The sequence below is a fragment of the Mesoplodon densirostris genome, chromosome 1 (assembly GCF_025265405.1).
Source record: "Mesoplodon densirostris isolate mMesDen1 chromosome 1, mMesDen1 primary haplotype, whole genome shotgun sequence".
In the NCBI taxonomy this organism is placed as follows: Eukaryota; Metazoa; Chordata; class Mammalia; order Artiodactyla; family Ziphiidae; genus Mesoplodon; species Mesoplodon densirostris.
In genome coordinates, this window is record NC_082661.1 from 193,740,911 (window position 1) to 193,751,542 (window position 10,632).

At 35.9% G+C, this 10,632-nt stretch overlaps 1 non-coding gene across 1 annotated transcript; it reads right to left on the reverse strand.

Moving 5' to 3' along the window:
- Positions 1–6,379: 6,379 nt before the first annotated feature.
- Positions 6,380–6,486, reverse strand: LOC132501470 (U6 spliceosomal RNA). The gene has a single exon (XR_009534242.1). It is a non-coding gene; the product is annotated as a U6 spliceosomal RNA (small nuclear RNA).
- Between the last annotated feature and the right edge of the window lie 4,146 nt (positions 6,487–10,632).

Consider the following 10,632-nt stretch of genomic DNA (forward strand, 5'->3'; position numbering starts at 1 on the left):
AATTTTTGTATGTTACTGTTCAATAAATACAGAGTGAGAGATGTGCTTTGTTCCTCCCAGTGCCTAAGGCATGATCTGACAGTAAATTCAATTTTGAAAGGTATACTCACTCACTATTGATAAATTAATCCCACAATATCACACTATAAATGGAACTTGGCAATTTCAATACAATATACTTTAAAAGTGGTATATTATGTTAAATTTCCCATAGAATAGTATATAATTTTCTTCAAAGTATTCCAAGGGTTCACCTGGACACTGAAGTTTACTTATTTATTTTCTTTTATCTGTGCTATCTGCCAATTTTAGATGCTTAGAGAGTAACTGGATCTCAATATTTATATGCTCCCCTTAGAACAATAATCCTTGCTGGGCTTTTAAAATTCATTAAATAATATATTTTCTTGTCTTGTTCCCTTTACTTTTCTCTTCCTAAATATGACATGGATATTAAAAGTAGTATTGTGCTTTTTCTATAGACTGTCTAACCATTTAGACACAAAGAGGGAACAGCAACATCACTGAATTTTTTTTTGTTTGTTTAATAAATTGCTCCTTTGTTTCTCTAATATGCCAATAGACTACAGACGCTGTATGTTTCTCTATATCACTTTCCTACTGCAGGATGAAACTGCCAGGATCCCTTCTAAAATGTCATCATTTATAGAATAACCACAAATGTGATCAATCAAGTCATTCCAATGGAGCAATACCAGTGTGACCTCAACAGACTCTGGCTTTTGGAGCCAGATCGTTTTAGTGACAGACATAACCCTGGTGGGTCAGCAGAATCCTTCACTGCTCACTCTGCCATCTGCCACTGTGGAAACTTCATCATTAAAGGCAGAGTTGTTGCTGGACAAATTTGCAAATGGTTTCGAGAGCATTATTATTGCGCAGAATGTTACCATCTGTAAGTAGGCAAATCTGAATTACAATGTATGTCTACCCTACCTAACTTTCTTTCTCTATGTATATCTTAATAGAAAATGTGCATGCATAAATCTCAAAACTGGGAACATTTCTTTTTATATTATGGAATTATAGGCTTGCAAAGGGCCTCCAGAGCTTAACTTCCTACTTTTAAGTACATCTGCATTTAAACTATTGCAGATCAAAGAATATCTATTTTATTTTGCATTTAGTTGTCTCTCTTTATTCACAAAGTATTTTTAATTTTTTGTTTGATTTTACTCACATTATATTACATTATTAGCAAATATTCACATTAACATATATATATACATATATATATCTTTAAAAATATATTTCAGTTATATCTTTGAGATAGTACTACCTGTCTTCTTGCAACTAGCGTGGAATAAATTATAAAGATTATAAAAACAATATAATGAAAACATTAAACCAGAATTTCCAATTCATAAGCCAGGTGCTGTTTTATATATTTAATATGTATGAGATATATATGTATGTAATATTTATATATATTCATATTATTTAAGTCCTACTGCATAGGATTATTATAATTTTAGCTATATAATTATAATAATATGGTATTTTATATTATATTGTTATGTTATTCATATTATATTATTAATATTACCATTGAACAACAAAATAACTAAGGCACAGAAAGGTAAACTGATGCTCAGGATCACACAGTTTGGTAAGTGGCGATCAGGGATTCTGAACTCAGCCAATCTAGGTCCAGAATCTGTGTTATTCATTGATTTGAGTCTGTGGATCTGTAGAGTCTAAAAATAGATTAATGGATGTTCTATGGTGATGATGGGAGTAAAGGAAGATGTTCCATGGACACAAAAATGGTAAGGAATGGCATTATAGAGTTTTCATTGTCAAGTGCTAGTACTCAAATATACTGCCTAAATATACCTGCTTCTCTTCACTGAGTTTTAAAGACAGAAGGCAAATGTCAAATGGTGTACAAAATACTGATTCATTATTAATATAAGGTTAAGGTCTTGACACCTGTCCAAGATGTATGTTTTGGAGAAAGGCCTCAGTAAGTCTTCTATCCCACCATATAATTCTCCTGGCACTGATACCTGGCCATTTACTCTAACAAACCAGATGCTATATTGACCTAATCTCAGACAGAGAGCCAAGGGGTTCACCTGGCCTGTATGGAGGCCAAGGGGTAGTAAATTAGGTGTGAAGGCCAGGACCCTATCTTTAAGTCACAGTAAGCCTTCTCATTTGAACACTTGGCCCAATGATTGTCTCATTGTCTGACAAATCATATGATCCCTTCTCTCTTCTGTGGAAAGGAGCTAGTAAAAGAACATGGAGAGAGGGCAGAAGCTTAGATCATTGTTTCCTCATGTAAAGGGTAATGGAAAACCAGGAGCAGACACTCAAAACACTACCTCTTCAGTTCTCACTATAGACTCTCTTTGATATTAAGAAAACATCTTAGCAAATTTAGTGTTGGAGATGTTCTATAGTAAAGTTAGGTTAATAGGGCTAGTGTATGAATAATGGTAAAATTATATGAAAAATGGTAAAATAAGGTCAACTCCAAATTATTTGTATCATTAGAGTCTTTTGTTCATCAATTCCATGCCATAATGTGGCAGCATTTTGACAATGAGAAAAAATAGATGAGTAACACTAATACTTCTTTCATTCAGCTTATAATGGAACCATATAGCTTTGCTTAAAAATTTATGTTCAGTAAATGATGTGATAACATTGACAAAGAACTAGAGTTAAGAGACAATGGAGTAGCCATTTTCTTCCCTAGTTAAAAAATAGCAAATCATAGTACTTAGTACTGTCTAATATGTCAATGCCCTATGCCCTAATTTTTTTCTTTATTCTGTGCTGAATGAAAAGGCTGAAGTCTAGGAGAGCCACAGCTGTGTGGGAAGGCTAAACAACCCCATGGCAAAAACACTGAGGACAGAGATGATGTCAATCATCTGACATGCCTGCCCTTGGATGGTTCCAAAGAAGATAGCTCCTTCTCATCTGTTATGAGGTATAAGAGGTATAAGAAAGCTGTTGGAGCTTTGGCTGAAAAAAGATACTCATGTAACATAAGTACATGTAATTTCTAAGGCCATAGATGGTCTTGTTATTTATTTTATTTAAATACGTCCATAAATGGCTAATATTGAAGGTTTATCTTAGCTTGAGATGTTATAACAAAATATCATAGACTGGGTGGCTTAAACAGCAGATATTTATTTCTCACAGTTCTGGAGGCTAAGAAGTCTAAGATCAAGGTGATTCAGTTCTGGGTGAGATCCCTCACCTGGCTTGTAGATGGCCGCCTTCTTTCTGTGTCCTTATATGTTTGGGAGAGAGAACACTGGTTTCTTTTCCTCTTCTTATGATGATACTAATCCCATCACGAGGACCCCACTCTTATGATCTCATCTGAACCTAATTATCTCCCAATGGTTTCACCTCCTGATAACATCACATAGTGGGTTAGGACTTCGATATATGAATTTTGGGGGAACACAAACATTCAGCCCATAACAACGTTGTTAGAGGGATTAGGTGTTCTAGTAAGATGACCTGGGAAGAGGAGGAAATGTTTGCAAACATTTATACAATTTACAGTAAAATATTCTTATCAGCCACCTGTCTATAGTATTTCTTTAGTTATACTATGAATCATATCAAGGTGCCCAAAATTGTACTGACACTTGAGAATGAAAAATTAGAACTACAATACCTCTGATTTAGTCTTCTTTAAAATTAAGTTGAGAATACTATGCAGGTGTCAAAAGGAATGAGGAAGTTTTGCATAGACTGATAAGGCATGACTGGATATATTAAATGAAAAAAAATCAAGATGCAAAATAGTTTTTAATAGTAAGCTACCTGTGTGTTATGTGGTAATAAAAAATAAATATAGATGTATTGCTGCAAAAAATTTTTTGGAAGGACATATCAATGTTATAAAAATGGTTACTTAAAATGGGAAAGAGGTATAAGATAAAGAGAGCAGTTAACTTATGTAACAAGACTTCTCTAAGTATGTATTTTTACATAATTTTCACCTGGGAACATATATTATTTTCATACTCAAAAAATTAAATTAACCTAAAGTGAAAAAAATAACTAGCTAATTCTAATAAACTCAACAGAACTGAAATGAATAAACCAGCTCTATATCAAATTGGTGACATAAACACACAGAGTTAATACTTATTGTGATTGATGTTTATACTCAGTATTATGACTGTATATCCTTTTATACTCAGTATTTTGACTGTATGGAATATATTCGTAAGAAAAATTGATCTGCAAAAAAGTCTTTTGCTATTATTTATTCTGTACAAGTTTCCACTGTACACCACATTTTTCTACTCTTGCTTACACAGTAAACAAGTGTACACCAGCCCTTTAGCTCAGGTTCACAGGTCTTCCCTGGAGAAGTGTGTCAGGCCAGTTAGAAAAAAGTCTTACATTTTATTCAAAAATCTAATTGTTAGAAATATTATTGATATTATTCATTTTAAAGTATGTGTGTCATATCTGTATGTGTGTGTGTGCATGAGAATAATGCAAATAAGAAATTATACATACGACCTAATTTGTGGACTTCTGCAGATAATGCTTAAAAATAAGATGAGTATTAGATTATTTTTCTTCCATTCATTTTCTACTGAAGCAATATAGTTTGGCTTAAAGATTTGGATTCAGTTTTAATGTGAAAACATTTAGAGTTCTTCCAGAGAGGACACTTTGACCCCTGACTGCTTGTTCAAGAGAGAGCCCCAGCTGCTGCTGCCACTGCCTCATCTCCAAGTGCTGCCTGGCTGTCTTGGACTCCTCTGGGTGGGGACGTGGTCTTCCCCATGTCTGCCATAGAAGGAGCATCAGCTCCAATGCCCGATCTGACCTGACAAGACCGCAAAACACTCTAGCTCCTCTCATTTCTTGTGCACTCAGATGATACGTGGCCTAATAGAGTGTGGGATTTGGTGTCCTTAGTGACTTCCTAGAAAGGTCCAGGCAATATACATGAAAGTGAAGGGCCACTAACAACTCTTGGGGTGAACTTTGACCAATGATCCAGGAGGGAGCCTGAAAATTAATTCCCCTCACTTTTTTTTTTCACTGCAAGGGCTGTTCTGAGGCACAGTGGTTTCTGAAAGCCTGATTGAAATGTTTCCTACATAACTGAGCTTCTTGCCCTTCCCCTCCATCCTCTTTTACCTTCACTCTACCTGCCTAGGTTTGCACCTTCCAATGAAGCCTTAACAAGTAATCTGCCTCAGGCTCTGTTTTGTAAATAATCAGGGTTAAGAAAGCAATTATTTTAATGCAGTTAGGAACAAAAAAGTTTTTAGAGTAAGAGGAAAAAAAAAAAAAAAAAAATATATATATATATATATATATATATATATATGTAGGTATGAAAGCAAAAGTAACTAAAAAAAATCTTGTAATTCAATTCAAATTGGAAATATCTGTATGAATTGACAAAGAAAAAAACCCAACCTCCTCGTTTCCTTCTTTTGTCCACTGAAAAGCAATCATAACTTAGTAGCCATAAGCATATCTATTAACTGGATTATGGTCTGTATTTATTACATTTTCACAAATGCACCTGAAGAATGACAGTTTTTAAGTCTAGGGCAGCCTTTATAAGATTAACCTGAGATTTTGGGGAGGCCACAATGCAAGCTATCAAGGAATATGAGTTATGTTAAAAGCCCATAGCTAGACACTAAAATGAAGAAGATCTGAATAGCCAAAGACAGTACAATTTGAGCATCAAAAAGAATAATGAATACAATTTATTGGAACACATACATCACATAAAAATCCATAAGTTCATAATACATGAGAGAGAAACAACAAAACCAAACTCAATTCATTAATCACTTTATTTAAAAGCAAAAAACTAAGAATAGAAATTTATCTTGTTTTCCTTTAGGAACTAAATTTGAAGATAACCAAATAGCCCTGGCTAATGAGGGAAAGTTCTTTATGAAGAATTCTCACTGAAAGATGTTAATGGAATGATAAATTTAAAAAGCATGATTTTGTAACCTCTAGTAAAATAATTGATAATTATTTTGGATCTTATCAGAAAGTGAATTTCCAAGTTGCTTCTCTAAGAAAAGAGCTTTCTATAATAATGAAGAGATTGTGTAAATAGATTAAAGGTGTATTGGTTTATAACCTGGAGACTAGGAACTTTTTAATAGCAAACTATATTTGTGAGGATATTTGTTATATATTGTTCATGTAAACCTTTAAAATGTTTTTCATAGAAGGTTGATTTTATTCACCAGACCTGTGATAATTTAGCCACTGATTATGACCTCATTGGTTAAGCTCCTAATAATTAGAGTAGTATTAAAGGAAAATGCAGACTCTTTTAGCATGTGGAGCATTGCTAAAATACTTTCTTCTCACAAAATGTTATTACTATTCTTTTAATGTTTCACAAATTTACATCATCCTTGCACAGGGGCCATGCTAATCTTCTCTGTATCATTCCAATTTTAGCATATGTGCTCTTGAAATGAACACACAAAATGTTACTTTAAAAGTAGATTAAATCTGGTGCTGGCAGATTAAATTTAAAGTTTAGAGTAGAAGCTTAATGGATCAGACCAATGTTCAATGTTTCAAAAGTAACTGGCCACAGTGTGAAGGGTATGTTGTGAGTAGGAGATCAGGTAGACAATGTTTTAATGACCTGAATTTAGTTATTGGCAGAAAGAATGGAGATGATGATCTGAATTTGAGAGGTGTTCCAGAAGTAGAATAAATAGGATTGGTCATTGATTGGATGGGGGCAGAGGGTGGAGAAGAGGAAATGTTAAAGGGAAAGTCAAAATATGTCCCAATGTAATAGTTTAGGTGAATGCTTACAGACTGCAGGGTGTTGAGCAATGACTAAGAGATGAGGAAAAGCTTTTTGAAAGCCTCGTATCACCATATAACAGCATGACATTTAAGGCATTTAAAAGTCAGTCTTTTCACTGTCCTAAGGATCTAAGAAGTCAATGGTACAAATGCATTATGCAGTTTCCCACCTTATGTTTCTATTTATACCATTTTTTCCTGTATGGAATAATACCGCCCTCATATGTGCTATGTTAAATCACCCTGGTTCTTCAAAGCTCAACTCTAGTATACATCATCCCCCAGAAGAGGTCAATTATTTCTTTTTCCATGTCTCCATAAAACTTAATTCAGAACTTTATTACAGCCCTCATAACATCATGTTATTTTGTTTTGTTTTGTTTGTTTGTTTGTTTTTACATCTTTATTGGAGTATAATTGCTTTACGATGGTGTGTTAGTTTCTGCTGTATAACAAAGTGAATCAGTTATACATATACATATGTTCCCATATCTCTTCCCTCTTGCATCTCCCTCCCTCCCACCCTCCCTATCCCACCCCTCCAGGCGGTCACAAAGCACCGAGCAGATCTCCCTGTGCTATGCGGCTGCTTCCCACTATCTATCTACCTTACATTTGGTAGTGTATATACATCCATGCCTCTCTCTCGCTTTGTCACAGCTTACTCTTCCCCCTCCCCATATCCTCAAGTCCATTCTCTAGTAGGTCTGTGTCTTTATTCCTGTTTTACCCCTAGGTTCTTCATGACATTTTTTTTTCTTAACTTCCATGTATATGTGTTAGCATACGGTATTTGTCTTTCTCTTTCTGACTTACTTCACTCTGTATGACAGACTCTAGGTCCATCCACCTCATTACATCATGTTACTTTAAATCACATGCTTCGGTCTATTCCACGAGAATATGCTTAAAGTCTCAACTTGCTTATTGCATGAATGAAAGTCTCCATATGTAAAATGCTTTGTCTAATTTAACATTAAGTAATTAGGACGTTTTTACCTACTCTTGTCATTCATAGTGCTAAGCTGCTGCTGATGCAACAAGTCAGACTGTTATGGTCCCAGCCCCCTCAAAGCTAACACTTAGTAGAGGACACAGATGATCAAAGAGACTAATAAGAAACAGGGTGTCATAAGTTCAATAATCATTATGATGGTGGTGATGACAGTGTTAGCTATTGAGTACTTTTATGTACTAAGCATGGTTCCAAGCACTTATACATCTTACATACTCTAAACCTCACAGAAACTCAGTGACAGAGGAAGTACATATAGTACTTTTATAGATGTTGGTAAGTGGACACATAACCAAGACTTTGGGAGACAGTGAAAGCTTCCCAAACACAGTGATTTCCACATTAAGACCTGAAAAAAATGACTAGGGATTAGCCAGGTAGGAAAGAGACAGAGAAAGGCGGTGGGGGGAATGGAGATAAAGAAGACAAGGAGGAGGAGTAGGTGTATGTGTGTGTGTGTGTTTAGGTGAGAGTTACAGAAAGGAAAAGTGTTTCTAACAGGAAACAAAGGCCAAGGGCCAATAAATATATGTATTTAGCAGACATTAGGCTTTCTACTTCTGAAGTCAGACCATCGGTATCATGGAGCTTAATTCTTTTGGGAACTGTCACAAAAGCTAAAAGCTGAACCGGATCCATTGTCCTCATTTTACAGATATGAGCACTGAATCCCAGTTAAAGGAAATGAGTTCCCAGTGCAATGCAGAGTCACTGGCAAGAGCTGGGTCCCCAGGGCCAGGCTCTTTCCAGAACACCATGCTGTTGCCTCTGTGGATCGTTAAATGGTTTCTACTTCAGCCAGCCAACAGTAAATGTATGCAGTGTTTTATGATTCCCAACCACCACATTCCAGCTCACGTTCTTCTCTTGATTATTATTTAATAAGAAAAATATAAATTATGAAATATAATAGTACATATCTGTACTTAATCTCTAAACAGATGTGATCTAGAAATGATTCTGCTCAGTCTTCCCCTCAGCACATCAGTTCCACCATGAAAATGTGTCATGACTTTTTATCTTGCAGGCTATAATTCCATCTTAATCACATCCCTGATGGACATTCTTAGTTTCCTCTTATTTTGAGGTGGCTTTTATATCAGCTGTAAGAGCATGATGGCCTTTGGAGACAGTTCCAGTGCTTGGTCTGCCACTAACCAGCTGTGTGACCTTGGGCCAGTTCCATAACACCTCTACAGTAGTAGCTAGCTAGACTCATTGAGTTCCTGTGGAAATTAAGGAGCAATATGCATGCAAAGTACAAAGCACAGTGCTTGGTACCTTGTATGTTTTGAAAATATTTGAGTTGTGAGATGTATTTTTAACACCAAATCATAAAGTCACAGCTAAAAAAAATCAGCTACCTTAACCATTCCAATTTACTGATAGCATCTGTAGACTGGTAAAGTTCTTGCCAAAACGAAGTATCTCTTTAGTTCCTACCACTAGACTATGGACTTTGTAAGAGCAAAGACTGTGAATTTCCTCTATATTCTTGCAACTACCACTGTGACAAGCATATAGTGGACGTTCATAAATATAAAAATTGGTTGAAGTATCTAATTATTTGGTGTCTGAGCCAAGGCCAAAACTCAGGCTTCCTGACACCCAATTCTATTAATTTTTTTTTCACTATACCAAAAATTAAGGTAAAATAAACATCACTGATTCTTCATTTCGTAAAGCATATTCCGGGGAAAGTTGGGGCTTAGAAATTTCAAGGTATTCTGTGATGTTCCAATATGTTGCTTTTCATTCTGCCTGAACCCTTTGGTACAAATTCACATGAATATTAATAGTTGGAAAGGGAATGAGGCCCTCAGTTGAGCGGTTAGGAAGTGAGGTAGTGCTTGGTGTGAATGCCCTGCTGGGTGGTGGGTCTATGGCATGGCTCAGGCACTGCGTTTATGCATTTTAAATTGCTTTTTTATAACTCCAGTCCAGAGGAAATATCATCTCTGAGCCAAACTGGGGCAGGGAATTCCAACCCAGTGAAGTGGAATTTGAGAAATCTCAAACAGACATCATACCCTTTGAACTTGGCTACTGCTAACTATGTAGAAACATATCCTACAGTGAGCCCCTTCCACATAGTATACTTACCAAAACCGTTACGGTATAAAGAGAACATGAACAAATGTTATTTCCAAACCCGCTTAAGTTGCTTAAGCTGTGGAGTTCCTGGTCCTAATTTTAGTAGCAGGATCAATAGCTGATGGAAATACTGCTGTGTCTTGCAGATGTGAAATACCATAGAAACCTGACCAGTTTCTCTTGCGATGACATCAGATTCTCCTAAAATCGAGTGCAAGCTTTTTTGGATTCATTTACTTAAAAAAAAAAAAAAAAAGAAGAAGAAGAAAGAAAACAGCCACTCTTTATGACCCCAAAAAGTGAGCAGTGGTCCCCACTCCTCCCTCTTGGGTCAGTGATAAAACATACACGGAACACATGATTCCTGTCTGCCAAATATGGCTGGAAGTATAACATTATCCTTTAACTTAACATTGATAAAACAATTTGCTTTAAGTATGGGGGTGATGTGATGGTTTTCAGACAGTAAACTGTGCTAACTGCTTGAAAATGCAGACAATTTAGGGGCTGACATGTTCAGTTCTCAAGTGGAGGAGGTGCCATGTGATGTTTTGGCACTGGTTAAATAGTCAGTCCTTCCACTGCCCTGTCTGTGGGAAATATGCTAATAGCTTATTGCTATAACCTTTGAACTCCCAGGACAAGTGAAGCCCAAAATTCCATAGCCCTGATGCCAGTGGGTCTCATCACATTTGATG